This window comes from Leuresthes tenuis, unplaced genomic scaffold, assembly GCF_036924035.1.
Source record: "Leuresthes tenuis unplaced genomic scaffold, fLeuTen1.0.hap1 SCAF_1, whole genome shotgun sequence".
Classification (NCBI taxonomy): domain Eukaryota; kingdom Metazoa; phylum Chordata; class Actinopteri; order Atheriniformes; family Atherinopsidae; genus Leuresthes; species Leuresthes tenuis.
Genome location: NW_027325355.1, coordinates 12,349,401 through 12,364,851, shown reverse-complemented (window position 1 = coordinate 12,364,851; position 15,451 = coordinate 12,349,401). Strand labels below are relative to the sequence as shown.

The following is a 15,451-nucleotide window of genomic DNA, read 5'->3' as shown; positions in this document are numbered from 1 at the left end:
ACCTATATAATGCACATTGTTCACCAATATTGTTGCTTACGGCCACACCACCCTGAACATGCCCAACCTCGTCTGATCTCGGAAGCCAAGCAGGTTTGGGCCTGGTTAGTACTTGGATGGGAGACCGCTTGGGAATACCAGTTGCTGTAAGCTTTTTCTCTTCTCTCTACCACCTGCATGTCTTTTGTTGCAACGTCTGATCACCATGTGACACATGAGGAAGTTGGTCATCTTCAGCTGCTGCTGCTTTGTTGGCAGACACGAAGTGATCTGAGAGTCTCAGTTTCAACTGCAGGTAATAATCACATCTGGGATGAAGATGTGCCCACTACATATCAGCCGTTCTTGGCAATTATCTGGTTACATAGAGGAACTGTATGATTCCAGTACCTATATAATGCACATTTGTCACAAGCATTGTTACTTAAAGCCACACCACCCTGAATATGCCCGACCTCGTCTGATCTTGGAAGCCAAGCAGGGTTGGGCCTGGTTAGTACTTGGATGGAAGACCGCTTGGGAATACCAGGTGCTGTAAGCTTTTTCTCTTCTCTCTACCACATGCATGTCTTTTGTTGCAACGTCTGATCACCCTGTGACACATGAGGACGTTGGTCATCTTCAGCTGCTGCTGCTTTGTTGGCAGACACGAAGTGATCTGAGAGTCTCAGTTTCCGCTGGAGAGAATAATCACGACAGGGAAGAAGATGTGCCCAATACGCATCAGCCTTTCTCGGCAATTATCTGGTTACATAGTGTAACCGTATGATTCCAGTACCTATATAATGCACATTTGTGACAGACATTGTTGCTTAAGGCCACACCACCCTGAACATGCCCGACCTCGTCTGATCTCGGAAGCCAAGCAGGGTTGGGCCTGGTTAGTACTTGGATGGGAGACTACTTGGGAATACCAGGTGCTGTAAGCTTTTTCTCTTCTCTCTACCACCTGCATGTCTTTTGTTGCAACGTCTGATCACCCTGTGACACATGAGGACGTTGGTCATCTTCAGCTGCTGCTGCTTTGTTGGCAGACACAAAGTGATCTGAGAGTCTCAGTTTCAACTGCAGGTAATAATCACATCAGGGAAGAAGATGTGCCCACTACGCATCAGCCTTTCACTGAAATTATCTGGTTACGTAGAGGAACTGTATGATTCCAGTACCTATATAATGCACATTTGTCACAGATATTGTTGCTTACAGCCACACCACCCTGAACATGCCCGACCTCGTCTGATCTCGGAAGCCAAGCAGGGTTGGGCCTGTTTAGTACTTGGATGGGAGACTGCTTGGGAATACGAGGTGCTGTAAGCTTTTTCTCTTCTCTCTACCACATGCATGTCTTTTGTTGCAACGTCTGATCACCCTGTGACACATGAGGAAGTTGGTCATTTTCAGCTGCTGCTGCTTTGTTGGCAGACACGAAGTGATCTGAGAGTCTCAGTTTCAACTGCAGATAATAATCACATCAGGGATGAAGATGTGCCCACTACATATCAGCCTTTCTCGGCAATTATCTAGTTACACAGAAGAATTGTATGATTCCAGTACCTATATAATGCACATTGTTCACCAATATTGTTGCTTACGGCCACACCACCCTGAATATGCCCGACCTCGTCTGATCTCGGAAGCCAAGCAGGTTTAGCCCTGATTAGTAGTTGGATGGGAGACTGCTTGGGAATACGAGGTGCTGTAAGCTTTTTCTCTTCTCTCTACCACCTGCATGTTTTTTGTTGCAACGTCTGATCACCATGTGACACATGAGGATGTTGGTCATCTTCGGCTGCTGCTGCTTTGTTGGCAGACACGAAGTGATCTGAGAGTCTCAGTTTCAACTGCAGGTAATAATCACATCAGGGATGAAGATGTGCCCACTACAAGTTAGCCTTTCTCGGCAATTATCTGGTTACATCGAGGAACTGTATGATTCCAGTACCTATATAATGCACATTGTTCACCAATATTGTTGCTTACGGCCACACCACCCTGAATATGCCCAAACTTGTCTGATCTTGGAAGCCAAGCAGGGTTGGGCCTGGTTAGTACTTGGATGGAAGACCGCTTGGGAATACCAGGTGCTGTAAGCTTTTTCTCTTCTCTCTACCACATGCATGTCTTTTGTTGCAACGTCTGATCACCCTGTGACACATGAGGACGTTGGTCATCTTCAGCTGCTTCTGCTTTGTTGGCAGACACGAAGTGATCTGAGAGTCTCAGTTTCAGATGGAGAGAATAATCACGACAGGGAAGAAGATGTGCCCACTACGCATCAGCCTTTCTCGGCAATTATCTGGTTACATAGAGGAACCGTATGATTCCAGTACCTATATAATGCACATTTGTCACAGACATTGTCGTCTACGGCCACACCACCCTGAACATGCCCGACCTCGTCTGATCTCGGAAGCCAAGCAGGGTTGGGCCTGGTTAGTACTTGGATGGGAGACTACATGGGAATACCAGGTGCTGTAAGCTTATTCTCTTCCCTCTCCCACCTGCATGTCTTTTGTTGCAACGTCTGATCACCCTGTGACACATGAGGAAGTTGGTCATCTTCAGCTGCTGCTGCTTTGTTGGCAGACACGAAGTGATCTGAGAGTCTCAGTTTCAACTGCAGGTAATAATCACATCAGGGAAGAATATGTGCCCGATACAAGTTAGCCTTTCTCGGCAATTATCTGGTTACATCGAGGAACTGTATGATTCCAGTACCTACATAATGCACATTTGTCACAGGCATTGTTGCTTACGGACACACCACCCTGAAAATACCCGACTTCGTCTGATCTCGGAAGCCAAGCAGGGTTGGGCCTGGTTAGTACTTGGATGGGAGACTGCTTGGGAATACCAGGTGCTGTAAGCTTTTTCTCTTCTCTCTCCCACCTGCATGTCTTTTGTTTCAACGTCTGAGCACCCTGTGACACATGAGGAAGTTGGTCATCTTCAGCTGCTGCTGCTTTGTTGGCAGACACGAAGTGATCTGAGAGTCTCAGTTTCAACTGCAGGTAATAATCACATCAGGGAAGAATATGTGCCCGATACAAGTTAGCCTTTCTCGGCAATTATCTGGTTACATAGAGGAACTGTATGATTCCAGTACCTATATAATGCACATTTGTCACAGACATTGTCGCTTATGGCCAAACCACCCTGAACATGCCCGACCTCGTCTGATCTCGGAAGCCAAGCAGGGTTAGGCCTGGTTAGTACTTGCATGGGAGACTGCTTGGGAATACCAGGTGCTGTAAGCTTTTTCTCTTCTCTCTACCCCCTGCATGTCTTTTGTTGCAACGTCTGATCACCCTGTGACACATGAGGAAGTTGGTCATCTTCAGCTGCTGCTGCTTTGTTGGCAGACACGAAGTGATCTGAGAGTCTCAGTTTCCGCTGGAGAGAATAATCACGACAGGGAAGAAGATGTGCCCACTACATATCATTCTTTCTCGGCAATTATCTGGTTACATAGAGGAACTGTATGATTCCAGTACCTATATAATGCACATTGTTCACCAATGTTGTTGCTTACGGCCACACCACCCTGAATATGCCCGACCTCGTCTGATCTCGGAAGCCAAGCAGGGTTGGGCCTGGTTAGTACTTGGATGGGCGACAGCTTGGGAATACCAGGTGCTGTAAGCTTTTAGTCTTCTCTCTACCACCTGCATGTCTTTTGTTGCAACGTCTGATCACCCTGTGACACATGAGGAAGTTGGTCATCTTCAGCTGCTTCTGCTTTGTTGGCAGACACGAAGTGATCTGAGAGTCTCAGTTTCAGCTGGAGAGAATAATCACGACAGGGAAGAAGATGTGCCCACTACGCATCAGCCTTTCTCGGCAATTATCTGGTTACATAGAGGAACCGTATGATTCCAGTACCTATATAATGCACAATTGTCACAGACATTGTCGTCTACGGCCACACCACCCTGAAAATGCCCGACCTCGTCTGATCTCGGAAGCCAAGCAGGGTTGGGCCTGGTTAGTACTTGGATGGGGGACTACATGGGAATACCAGGTGCTGTAAGCTTATTCTCTTCTCTCTCCCACCTGCATGTCTTTTGTTGCAACGTCTGATCACCCTGTGACACATGAGGAAGTTGGTCATCTTCAGCTGCTGCAGCTTTGTTGGCAGACACGAAGTGATCTGAGAGTCTCAGTTTCAATTGCAGGTAATAATCACATCAGGGAAGAAGATGTGCCCGATACAAGTTAGCCTTTCTCGGCAATTATCTGGTTACATCGAGGAACTGTATGATTCCAGTACCTATATAATGCACATTTGTCACAGGCATTGTTGCTTACGGACACACCACCCTGAAAATACCCGACCTCGTCTGATCTCGGAAGCCAAGCAGGGTTGGGCCTGGTTAGTACTTGGATGGGAGACTGCTTGGGAATACCAGGTGCTGTAAGCTTTTTCTCTTCTCTCTCCCACCTGCATGTCTTTTGTTTCAACGTCTGAGCACCCTGTGACACATGAGGAAGTTGGTCATCTTCAGCTGCTGCTGCTTTGTTGGCAGACACGAAGTGATCTGAGAGTCTCAGTTTCAACTGCAGGTAATAATCACATCAGGGAAGAATATGTGCCCGATACAAGTTAGCCTTTCTCGGCAATTATCTGGTTACATAGAGGAACTGTATGATTCCAGTACCTATATAATGCACATTTGTCACAGACATTGTCGCTTATGGCCAAACCACCCTGAACATGCCCGACCTCGTCTGATCTCGGAAGCCAAGCAGGGTTAGGCCTGGTTAGTACTTGGATGGGAGACTGCTTGGGAATACCAGGTGCTGTAAGCTTTTTCTCTTCTCTCTACCCCCTGCATGTCTTTTGTTGCAACGTCTGATCACCCTGTGACACATGAGGAAGTTGGTCATCTTCAGCTGCTGCTGCTTTGTTGGCAGACACGAAGTGATCTGAGAGTCTCAGTTTCCGCTGGAGAGAATAATCACGACAGGGAAGAAGATGTGCCCACTACATATCATTCTTTCTCGGCAATTATCTGGTTACATAGAGGAACTGTATGATTCCAGTACCTATATAATGCACATTTGTGACAGACATTGTTGCTTACGGCCACACCACCCTGAACATGCCCGACCTCGTCTGATCTCGGAAGCCAAGCAGGGTTGGGCCTGTTTAGTACTTGGATGGGAGACTGCTTGGGAATACGAGGTGCTGTAAGCTTTTTCTCTTCTCTCTACCACATGCATGTCTTTTGTTGCAACGTCTGATCACCCTGTGACACATGAGGAAGTTGGTCATTTTCAGCTGCTGCTGCTTTGTTGGCAGACACGAAGTGATCTGAGAGTCTCAGTTTCAACTGCAGATAATAATCACATCAGGGATGAAGATGTGCCCACTACATATCAGCCTTTCTCGGCAATTATCTAGTTACACAGAAGAATTGTATGATTCCAGTACCTATATAATGCACATTGTTCACCAATATTGTTGCTTACGGCCACACCACCCTGAATATGCCCGACCTCGTCTGATCTCGGAAGCCAAGCAGGTTTAGCCCTGGTTAGTACTTGGATGGGAGACTGCTTGGGAATACCAGCTGTTGTAAGCTTTTTCTCTTCTCTCTACCACCTACATGTCTTTTGTTGCAACGTCTGATCACCCTGTGACACATGAGGAAGTTGGTCATCTTCAGCTGCTGCAGCTTTGTTGGCAGACACAAAGTGATCTGAGAGTCTCAGTTTCCGCTGGAGAGAATAATCACGACAGGGAAGAAGATGTGCCCACTACAAGTTAGCATTTCTCGGCAATTATCTGGTTACATAGAGGAACCGTATGATTCCAGTACCTATATAATGCACATTGTTCACAGATATTGTTGCTTACGGCCACACCACCCTGAATATGCCCGACCTCGTCTGATTTCGGAAGCCAAGCAGGTTTGGGCCTGGTTAGTACTTGGATGGGAGACCGCTTGGGAATACCAGGTGCTGTAAGCTTTTTCTCTTCTCTCTACCACCTGCATGTCTTTTGTTGCAACGTCTGATCACCCTGTGACACATGAGGACGTTGGTCATCTTCAGCTGCTGCTGCTTTGTTGGCAGCCACAAAGTGATCTGAGAGTCTCAGTTTCAACTACAGATAATAATCACATCAGTGATGAAGATGTGCCCACTACAAGTTAGCATTTCTCGGCAATTATCTGTTTACGTAGAGGAACTGTATGTTTCCAGTACCTATATAATGCACATTTGTCACAGATATTGTTGCTTACAGCCACACCACCCTGAACATGCCCGACCTCGTCTGATCTCGGAAGCCAAGCAGGGTTGGGCCTGGTTAGTACTTGGATGGGAGACCGCTTGGGAATACCAGGTGCTGTAAGCTTTTTCTCTTCTCTCTACCACCTGCATGTCTTTTGTTGCAACGTCTGATCACCCTGTTACACATGAGGACGTTGGTCATTTTCAGCTGCTGCTGCTTTGTTGGCAGAAACGAAGTGATCTGAGAGTCTCAGTTTCAACTACAGATAATAATCACATCAGGGATGAAGATATGCCCACTACATATCAGCCTTTCTCGGCAATTATCTAGTTACACAGAAGAATTGTATGATTCCAGTACCTATATAATGCACATTGTTCACCAATATTGTTGCTTACGGCCACACCACCCTGAACATGCCCAACCTCGTCTGATCTCGGAAGCCAAGCAGGTTTGGGCCTGGTTAGTACTTGGATGGGAGACCGCTTGGGAATACCAGTTGCTGTAAGCTTTTTCTCTTCTCTCTACCACCTGCATGTCTTTTGTTGCAACGTCTGATCACCATGTGACACATGAGGAAGTTGGTCATCTTCAGCTGCTGCTGCTTTGTTGGCAGACACGAAGTGATCTGAGAGTCTCAGTTTCAACTGCAGGTAATAATCACATCTGGGATGAAGATGTGCCCACTACATATCAGCCGTTCTTGGCAATTATCTGGTTACATAGAGGAACTGTATGATTCCAGTACCTATATAATGCACATTTGTCACAGACATTGTTGCTTACGACCACACCACCCTGAATATGCCCGACCTCGTCTGATCTCGGAAGCCAAGCTGGGTTGGGCCTGGTTAGTACTTGGATGGGAGACTGCTTGGGAATACGAGGTGTTGTAAGCTTTTTCTCTTCTCTCTACCACCTGCATGTCTTTTGTTGCAACGTCTGATCACCCTGTGACACATGAGGAAGTTGGTCATCTTCAGCTGCTGCTGCTTTGTTGGCAGACACGAAGTGATCTGAGATTCTAAGTTTCAACTGCAGATAATAATCACGTCAGGGAAGAAGATGTGCCCACTACAAGTTAGCCTTTCTCGGCAATTATCTGGTTACATAGAGGAACTGTATGATTCCAGTACCGATATAATGCACATTTGTGACAGACATTGTTGCTTACGGCCCCACCACCCTGAATATGCCCGACCTCGTCTGATCTCGGAAGCCAAGCAGGGTTGGGCCTGGTTAGTACTTGGATGGGAGACTACTTGGGAATACCAGGTGCAGTAAGCTTTTCCTCTTCTCTCTACCACTTGCATGTCTTTTGTTGCAACGTCTGATCACCCTGTGACACATGAGGACGTTGTTCATCTTCAGCTGCTGCTGCTTTGTTGGCAGACACGAAGTGATCTGAGAGTCTCAGTTTCCGCTGGAGAGAATAATCACGACAGGGAAGAAGATGTGCCCGATACGCATCAGCCTTTCTCGGCAATTATCTGGTTACATAGTGTAACCGTATGATTCCAGTACCTATATAATGCACATTTGTGACAGACATTGTTGCTTACGGCCACACCACCCTGAACATGCCCGACCTCGTCTGATCTCGGAAGCCAAGCAGGGTTGGGCCTGGTTAGTACTTGGATGGAAGACCGCTTGGGAATACCAGGTGCTGTAAGCTTTTTCTCTTCTCTCTACCACATGCATGTCTTTTGTTGCAACGTCTGATCACCCTGTGACACATGAGGAAGTTGGTCATCTTCAGCTGCTGCTGCTTTGTTGGCAGACACAAAGTGATCTGAGAGTCTCAGTTTCAACTGCAGGTAATAATCACATCAGGGAAGAAGATGTGCCCACTACGCATCAGCCTTTCACTGAAATTATCTGGTTACGTAGAGGAACTGTATGATTCCAGTACCTATATAATGCACATTTGTCACAGATATTGTTGCTTACGGCCACACCACCCTGAACATGCCCGACCTCGTCTGATCTCGGAAGCCAAGCAGGGTTGGGCCTGTTTAGTACTTGGATGGGAGACTGCTTGGGAATACGAGGTGCTGTAAGCTTTTTCTCTTCTCTCTACCACATGCATGTCTTTTGTTGCAACGTCTGATCACCCTGTGACACATGAGGAAGTTGGTCATTTTCAGCTGCTGCTGCTTTGTTGGCAGACACGAAGTGATCTGAGAGTCTCAGTTTCAACTGCAGATAATAATCACATCAGGGATGAAGATGTGCCCACTACATATCAGCCTTTCTCGGCAATTATCTAGTTACACAGAAGAATTGTATGATTCCAGTACCTATATAATGCACATTGTTCACCAATATTGTTGCTTACGGCCACACCACCCTGAATATGCCCGACCTCGTCTGATCTCGGAAGCCAAGCAGGTTTAGCCCTGATTAGTAGTTGGATGGGAGACTGCTTGGGAATACGAGGTGCTGTAAGCTTTTTCTCTTCTCTCTACCACCTGCATGTTTTTTGTTGCAACGTCTGATCACCATGTGACACATGAGGATGTTGGTCATCTTCGGCTGCTGCTGCTTTGTTGGCAGACACGAAGTGATCTGAGAGTCTCAGTTTCAACTGCAGGTAATAATCACATCAGGGATGAAGATGTGCCCACTACAAGTTAGCCTTTCTCGGCAATTATCTGGTTACATCGAGGAACTGTATGATTCCAGTACCTATATAATGCACATTGTTCACCAATATTGTTGCTTACGGCCACACCACCCTGAATATGCCCAACCTTGTCTGATCTTGGAAGCCAAGCAGGGTTGGGCCTGGTTAGTACTTGGATGGAAGACCGCTTGGGAATACCAGGTGCTGTAAGCTTTTTCTCTTCTCTCTACCACATGCATGTCTTTTGTTGCAACGTCTGATCACCCTGTGACACATGAGGAAGTTGGTCATCTTCAGCTGCTGCTGCTTTGTTGGCAGACACGAAGTGATCTGAGAGTCTCAGTTTCCGCTGGAGAGAATAATCACGACAGGGAAGAAGATGTGCCCAATACGCATCAGCCTTTCTCGGCAATTATCTGGTTACATAGTGTAACCGTATGATTCCAGTACCGATATAATGCACATTTGTGACAGACATTGTTGCTTACGGCCACACCACCCTGAACATGCCCGACCTCGTCTGATCTCGGAAGCCAAGCAGGGTTGGGCCTGTTTAGTACTTGGATGGGAGACTGCTTGGGAATACGAGGTGCTGTAAGCTTTTTCTCTTCTCTCTACCACATGCATGTCTTTTGTTGCAACGTCTGATCACCCTGTGACACATGAGGAAGTTGGTCATTTTCAGCTGCTGCTGCTTTGTTGGCAGACACGAAGTGATCTGAGAGTCTCAGTTTCAACTGCAGATAATAATCACATCAGGGATGAAGATGTGCCCACTACATATCAGCCTTTCTCGGCAATTATCTAGTTACACAGAAGAATTGTATGATTCCAGTACCTATATAATGCACATTGTTCACCAATATTGTTGCTTACGGCCACACCACCCTGAACATGCCCGACCTCGTCTGATCTCGGAAGCCAAGCAGGTTTGGGCCTGGTTAGTACTTGGATGGGAGACCGCTTGGGAATACCAGGTGCTGTAAGCTTTTTCTCTTCTCTCTACCACCTGCATGTCTTTTGTTGCAACGTCTGATCACCCTTTGACACATGAGGACGTTGGTCATCTTCAGCTGCTGCTGCTTTGTTGGCAGCCACAAAGTGATCTGAGAGTCTCAGTTTCAACTACAGATAATAATCACATCTGGGATGAAGATGTGCCCACTACATATCAGCCGTTCTTGGCAATTATCTGGTTACATAGAGGAACTGTATGATTCCAGTGCCTATATAATGCACATTTGTCACAGACATTGTTGCTTACGGCCACACCACCCTGAACATGCCCGACCTCGTCTGATCACGGAAGCCAAGCAGGGTTGGGCCTGGTTAGTTCTTGGATGGGAGACTGCTTGGGAATACCAGGTGCTGTAAGCTTTTTCTCTTCTCTCTACCACCTGCATGTCTTTTGTTGCAACGTCTGATCACCATGTGACACATGAGGAAGTTGGTCATCTTCAGCTGCTGCTGCTTTGTTGGCAGCCACAAAGTGATCTGAGAGTCTCAGTTTCAACTACAGATAATAATCACATCAGGGATGAAGATGTGCCCACTACAAGTTAGCATTTCTCGGCAATTATCTGTTTACGTAGAGGAACTGTATGTTTCCAGTACCTATATAATGCACATTTGTCACAGATATTGTTGCTTACGGCCACACCACCCTGAACATGCCCGACCTCGTCTGATCTCGGAAGCCAAGCAGGGTTGGGCCTGGTTAGTACTTGGATGGGAGACTACATGGGAATACCAGGTGCTGTAAGCTTATTCTCTTCTCTCTCCCACCTGCATGTCTTTTGTTGCAACGTCTGATCACCCTGTGACACATGAGGAAGTTGGTCATCTTCAGCTGCTGCTGCTTTGTTGGCAGACACGAAGTGATCTGAGAGTCTCAGTTTCAACTGCAGGTAATAATCACATCAGGGAAGAATATGTCCCCGATACAAGTCAGCCTTTCTCGGCAATTATCTGGTTACATCGAAGAACTGTATGATTCCAGTACCTACATAATGCACATTTGTCACAGGCATTGTTGCTTACGGACACACCACCCTGAAAATACCCGACCTCGTCTGATCTCGGAAGCCAAGCAGGGTTGGGCCTGGTTAGTACTTGGATGGGAGACTGCTTGGGAATACCAGGTGCTGTAAGCTTTTTCTCTTCTCTCTCCCACCTGCATGTCTTTTGTTTCAACGTCTGAGCACCCTGTGACACATGAGGAAGTTGGTCATCTTCAGCTGCTGCTGCTTTGTTGGCAGACACGAAGTGATCTGAGAGTCTCAGTTTCAACTGCAGGTAATAATCACATCAGGGAAGAATATGTGCCCGATACAAGTTAGCCTTTCTCGGCAATTATCTGGTTACATAGAGGAACTGTATGATTCCAGTACCTATATAATGCACATTTGTGACAGACATTGTCGCTTATGGCCAAACCACCCTGAACATGCCCGACCTCGTCTGATCTCGGAAGCCAAGCAGGGTTAGGCCTAGTTAGTACTTGGATGGGAGACTGCTTGGGAATACCAGGTGCTGTAAGCTTTTTCTCTTCTCTCTACCCCCTGCATGTCTTTTGTTGCAACGTCTGATCACCCTGTGACACATGAGGAAGTTGGTCATCTTCAGCTGCTGCAGCTTTGTTGGCAGACACGAAGTGATCTGAGAGTCTCAGTTTCAATTGCAGGTAATAATCACATCAGGGAAGAAGATGTGCCCGATACAAGTTAGCCTTTCTCGGCAATTATCTGGTTACATCGAGGAACTGTATGATTCCAGTACCTACATAATGCACATTTGTCACAGGCATTGTTGCTTACGGACACACCACCCTGAAAATACCCGACCTCGTCTGATCTCGGAAGCCAAGCAGGGTTGGGCCTGGTTAGTACTTGGATGGGAGACTGCTTGGGAATACCAGGTGCTGTAAGCTTTTTCTCTTCTCTCTCCCACCTGCATGTCTTTTGTTGCAACGTCTGATCACCCTGTGACACATGAGGAAGTTGGTCATCTTCAGCTGCTGCTGCTTTGTTGGCAGACACGAAGTGATCTGAGAGTCTCTGTTTCCGCTTGAGAGAATAATCACGACAGGGAAGAAGATGTGCCCAATACGCATCAGCCTTTCTCGGCAATTATCTGGTTACATAGAGGAACTGTATGATTCCAGTACCTATATAATGCACATTTGTGACAGACATTGTTGCTTACGGCCACACCACCCTGAATATGCCCGACCTCGTCTGATCTCGGAAGCCAAGCAGGGTTAGGCCTGGTTAGTACTTGGATGGGAGACTGCTTGGGAATACCAGGTGCTGTAAGCTTTTTCTCTTCTCTCTCCCACCTGCATGTCTTTTGTTGCAACGTCTGATCACCCTGTGACACATGAGGAAGTTGGTCATCTTCAGCTGCTGCTGCTTTGTTGGCAGACACGAAGTGATCTGAGAGTCTCAGTTTCCGCTTGAGAGAATAATCACGACAGGGAAGAAGATGTGCCCAATACGCATCAGCCTTTCTCGGCAATTATCTGGTTACATAGAGGAACTGTATGATTCCAGTACCTATATAATGCACATTTGTGACAGACATTGTTGCTTACGGCCACACCACCCTGAATATGCCCGACCTCGTCTGATCTCGGAAGCCAAGCAGGGTTGGGCCTGGTTAGTACTTGGATGGGCGACAGCTTGGGAATACCAGGTGCTGTAAGCTTTTAGTCTTCTCTCTACCACCTGCATGTCTTTTGTTGCAACGTCTGATCACCCTGTGACACATGAGGAAGTTGGTCATCTTCAGCTGCTTCTGCTTTGTTGGCAGACACGAAGTGATCTGAGAGTCTCAGTTTCAGCTGGAGAGAATAATCACGACAGGGAAGAAGATGTGCCCACTACAAGTTAGCCTTTCTCGGCAATTATCTGGTTACATAGAGGAACTGTATGATTCCAGTACCGATATAATGCACATTTGTGACAGACATTGTTGCTTACGGCCCCACCACCCTGAATATGCCCGACCTCGTCTGATCTCGGAAGCCAAGCAGGGTTGGGCCTGGTTAGTACTTGGATGGGCGACAGCTTGGGAATACCAGGTGCAGTAAGCTTTTTCTCTTCTCTCTACCACTTTCATGTCTTTTGTTGCAACGTCTGATCACCCTGTGACACATGAGGACGTTGTTCATCTTCAGCTGCTGCTGCTTTGTTGGCAGACACGAAGTGATCTGAGAGTCTCAGTTTCAACTGCAGGTAATAATCACATCGGGGAAGAAGATGTGCCCGATACAAGTTAGCCTTTCTCGGCAATTATCTGGTTAGATAGAGTAACTGTATGATTCCAGTACCTATATAATGCACATTTGTCACAAGCATTGTTACTTACGGCCACACCACCCTGAATATGCCCGACCTCGTCTGATCTTGGAAGCCAAGCAGGGTTGGGCCTGGTTAGTACTTGGATGGAAGACTGCTTGGGAATACCAGGTGCTGTAAGCTTTTTCTCTTCTCTCTACCACATGCATGTCTTTTGTTGCAACGTCTGATCACCCTGTGACACATGAGGACGTTGGTCATCTTCAGCTGCTGCTGCTTTGTTGGCAGACACGAAGTGATCTGAGAGTCTCAGTTTCCGCTGGAGAGAATAATCACGACAGGGAAGAAGATGTGCCCACTACAAGTTAGCATTTCTCGGCAATTATCTGGTTACATAGAGGAACCGTATGATTCCAGTACCTATATAATGCACATTGTTCACAGATATTGTTGCTTACGGCCACACCACCCTGAACATGCCCGACCTCGTCTGATCTCGGAAGCCAAGCAGGTTTAGCCCTGGTTAGTACTTGGATGGGAGACTGCTTGGGAATACCAGGTGCTGTAAGCTTTTTCTCTTCTCTCTACCACCTGCATGTCTTTTGTTGCAACGTCTGATCACCATGTGACACATGAGGAAGTTGGTCATCTTCAGCTGCTGCTGCTTTGTTGGCAGACACGAAGTGATCTGAGAGTCTCAGTTTCAACTACAGGTAGTAATCACATCTGGGATGAAGATGTGCCCACTACATATCAGCCGTTCTTGGCAATTATCTGGTTACATAGAGGAACTGTATGATTCCAGTGCCTATATAATGCACATTTGTCACAGACATTGTTGCTTACGGCCACACCACCCTGAACATGCCCGACCTCGTCTGATCACGGAAGCCAAGCAGGGTTGGGCCTGGTTAGTACTTGGATGGGAGACTGCTTGGGAATACCAGGTGCTGTAAGCTTTTTCTCTTCTCTCTACCACCTGCATGTCTTTTGTTGCAACGTCTGATCACCCTGTGACACATGAGGAAGTTGGTCATCTTCAGCTGCTACTGCTTTGTTGGCAGACACGAAGTGATCTGAGAGTCTCAGTTTCCACTGCAGGTAATAATCACATCTGGGATGAAGATGTGCCCACTACATATCAGCCTTTCTCGGTAATTATCTGGTTACATAGAGGAACTGTATGATTCCAGTACCTATATAATGCACATTTGTCACAGACATTGTTGCTTACGGCCACACCACCCTGAACATGCCCGACCTCGTCTGATCTCGGAAGCCAAGCAGGGTTGGGCCTGGTTAGTACTTGGATGGGAGACTACTTGGGAATACCAGGTGCAGTAAGCTTTTTCTCTTCTCTCTACCACTTTCATGTCTTTTGTTGCAACGTCTGATCACCCTGTGACACATGAGGACGTTGTTCATCTTCAGCTGCTGCTGCTTTGTTGGCAGACACGAAGTGATCTGAGAGTCTCAGTTTCAACTGCAGGTAATAATCACATCAGGGAAGAAGATGTGCCCGATACAAGTTAGCCTTTCTCGGCAATTATCTGGTTAGATAGAGTAACTGTATGATTCCAGTACCTATATAATGCACATTTGTCACAAGCATTGTTACTTACGGCCACACCACCCTGAATATGCCCGACCTCGTCTGATCTTGGAAGCCAAGCAGGGTTGGGCCTGGTTAGTACTTGGATGGAAGACTGCTTGGGAATACCAGGTGCTGTAAGCTTTTTCTCTTCTCTCTACCACATGCATGTCTTTTGTTGCAACGTCTGATCACCCTGTGACACATGAGGACGTTGGTCATCTTCAGCTGCTGCTGCTTTGTTGGCAGACACGAAGTGATCTGAGAGTCTCAGTTTCCGCTGGAGAGAATAATCACGACAGGGAAGAAGATGTGCCCAATACGCATCAGCCTTTCTCGGCAATTATCTGGTTACATAGTGTAACCGTATGATTCCAGTACCTATATAATGCACATTTGTGACGGACATTGTTGCTTACGGCCACACCACCCTGAACATGCCCGACCTCGTCTGATCTCGGAAGCCAAGCAGGGTTGGGCCTGTTTAGTACTTGGATGGGAGACTGCTTGGGAATACGAGGTGCTGTAAGCTTTTTCTCTTCTCTCTACCACATTCATGTCTTTTGTTGCAACGTCTGATCACCCTGTGACACATGAGGAAGTTGGTCATTTTCAGCTGCTGCTGCTTTGTTGGCAGACACGAAGTGATCTGAGAGTCTCAGTTTCAACTGCAGATAATAATCACATCAGGGATGAAG

At 46.9% G+C, this 15,451-nt stretch overlaps 1 protein-coding gene, 18 non-coding genes and 22 pseudogenes across 19 annotated transcripts in view; all 41 read left to right on the top strand.

Moving 5' to 3' along the window:
* The window catches only part of LOC140291809 (NLR family CARD domain-containing protein 3-like), a 562,338-nt gene that overhangs the window by 196,040 nt on the left and 350,847 nt on the right, over nt 1-15,451 (top strand). The window lies entirely within an intron of this gene.
* LOC140273180 (5S ribosomal RNA) lies at nt 35-153 on the top strand (annotated as a pseudogene).
* LOC140268104 (5S ribosomal RNA) lies at nt 423-541 on the top strand (annotated as a pseudogene).
* Nucleotides 811-929, top strand: LOC140298683 (5S ribosomal RNA). Its single transcript, XR_011914306.1, has one exon. It is a non-coding gene; the product is annotated as a 5S ribosomal RNA (ribosomal RNA).
* LOC140299875 (5S ribosomal RNA) lies at nt 1,199-1,317 on the top strand (annotated as a pseudogene).
* LOC140295301 (5S ribosomal RNA) lies at nt 1,587-1,705 on the top strand (annotated as a pseudogene).
* On the top strand, nt 1,975-2,093 carry LOC140298590 (5S ribosomal RNA). Its single transcript, XR_011914222.1, has one exon. It is a non-coding gene; the product is annotated as a 5S ribosomal RNA (ribosomal RNA).
* Nucleotides 2,363-2,481, top strand: LOC140298385 (5S ribosomal RNA). Its single transcript, XR_011914038.1, has one exon. It is a non-coding gene; the product is annotated as a 5S ribosomal RNA (ribosomal RNA).
* On the top strand, nt 2,751-2,869 carry LOC140298289 (5S ribosomal RNA). The gene has a single exon (XR_011913950.1). It is a non-coding gene; the product is annotated as a 5S ribosomal RNA (ribosomal RNA).
* On the top strand, nt 3,139-3,257 carry LOC140301893 (5S ribosomal RNA; annotated as a pseudogene).
* LOC140298014 (5S ribosomal RNA) lies at nt 3,527-3,645 on the top strand. The gene has a single exon (XR_011913699.1). It is a non-coding gene; the product is annotated as a 5S ribosomal RNA (ribosomal RNA).
* Nucleotides 3,915-4,033, top strand: LOC140298063 (5S ribosomal RNA). The gene has a single exon (XR_011913743.1). It is a non-coding gene; the product is annotated as a 5S ribosomal RNA (ribosomal RNA).
* Nucleotides 4,303-4,421, top strand: LOC140292765 (5S ribosomal RNA). Its single transcript, XR_011912603.1, has one exon. It is a non-coding gene; the product is annotated as a 5S ribosomal RNA (ribosomal RNA).
* Nucleotides 4,691-4,809, top strand: LOC140299316 (5S ribosomal RNA; annotated as a pseudogene).
* Nucleotides 5,079-5,197, top strand: LOC140299724 (5S ribosomal RNA; annotated as a pseudogene).
* On the top strand, nt 5,467-5,585 carry LOC140295288 (5S ribosomal RNA; annotated as a pseudogene).
* Nucleotides 5,855-5,973, top strand: LOC140298489 (5S ribosomal RNA). The gene has a single exon (XR_011914131.1). It is a non-coding gene; the product is annotated as a 5S ribosomal RNA (ribosomal RNA).
* On the top strand, nt 6,243-6,361 carry LOC140299377 (5S ribosomal RNA). Its single transcript, XR_011914726.1, has one exon. It is a non-coding gene; the product is annotated as a 5S ribosomal RNA (ribosomal RNA).
* Nucleotides 6,631-6,749, top strand: LOC140273165 (5S ribosomal RNA; annotated as a pseudogene).
* Nucleotides 7,019-7,137, top strand: LOC140300876 (5S ribosomal RNA; annotated as a pseudogene).
* LOC140299824 (5S ribosomal RNA) lies at nt 7,407-7,525 on the top strand (annotated as a pseudogene).
* LOC140267277 (5S ribosomal RNA) lies at nt 7,795-7,913 on the top strand. Its single transcript, XR_011907204.1, has one exon. It is a non-coding gene; the product is annotated as a 5S ribosomal RNA (ribosomal RNA).
* Nucleotides 8,183-8,301, top strand: LOC140299723 (5S ribosomal RNA; annotated as a pseudogene).
* LOC140295300 (5S ribosomal RNA) lies at nt 8,571-8,689 on the top strand (annotated as a pseudogene).
* LOC140299144 (5S ribosomal RNA) lies at nt 8,959-9,077 on the top strand (annotated as a pseudogene).
* Nucleotides 9,347-9,465, top strand: LOC140299722 (5S ribosomal RNA; annotated as a pseudogene).
* Nucleotides 9,735-9,853, top strand: LOC140292921 (5S ribosomal RNA). Its single transcript, XR_011912621.1, has one exon. It is a non-coding gene; the product is annotated as a 5S ribosomal RNA (ribosomal RNA).
* On the top strand, nt 10,123-10,241 carry LOC140309932 (5S ribosomal RNA; annotated as a pseudogene).
* On the top strand, nt 10,511-10,629 carry LOC140306006 (5S ribosomal RNA). Its single transcript, XR_011915397.1, has one exon. It is a non-coding gene; the product is annotated as a 5S ribosomal RNA (ribosomal RNA).
* On the top strand, nt 10,899-11,017 carry LOC140292753 (5S ribosomal RNA). Its single transcript, XR_011912601.1, has one exon. It is a non-coding gene; the product is annotated as a 5S ribosomal RNA (ribosomal RNA).
* LOC140309627 (5S ribosomal RNA) lies at nt 11,287-11,405 on the top strand (annotated as a pseudogene).
* Nucleotides 11,675-11,793, top strand: LOC140292741 (5S ribosomal RNA). The gene has a single exon (XR_011912599.1). It is a non-coding gene; the product is annotated as a 5S ribosomal RNA (ribosomal RNA).
* LOC140298197 (5S ribosomal RNA) lies at nt 12,063-12,181 on the top strand. The gene has a single exon (XR_011913867.1). It is a non-coding gene; the product is annotated as a 5S ribosomal RNA (ribosomal RNA).
* LOC140298013 (5S ribosomal RNA) lies at nt 12,451-12,569 on the top strand. Its single transcript, XR_011913698.1, has one exon. It is a non-coding gene; the product is annotated as a 5S ribosomal RNA (ribosomal RNA).
* On the top strand, nt 12,839-12,957 carry LOC140316878 (5S ribosomal RNA; annotated as a pseudogene).
* Nucleotides 13,227-13,345, top strand: LOC140302337 (5S ribosomal RNA; annotated as a pseudogene).
* On the top strand, nt 13,615-13,733 carry LOC140281819 (5S ribosomal RNA; annotated as a pseudogene).
* On the top strand, nt 14,003-14,121 carry LOC140299042 (5S ribosomal RNA). Its single transcript, XR_011914628.1, has one exon. It is a non-coding gene; the product is annotated as a 5S ribosomal RNA (ribosomal RNA).
* On the top strand, nt 14,391-14,509 carry LOC140298067 (5S ribosomal RNA). Its single transcript, XR_011913747.1, has one exon. It is a non-coding gene; the product is annotated as a 5S ribosomal RNA (ribosomal RNA).
* Nucleotides 14,779-14,897, top strand: LOC140302325 (5S ribosomal RNA; annotated as a pseudogene).
* LOC140299720 (5S ribosomal RNA) lies at nt 15,167-15,285 on the top strand (annotated as a pseudogene).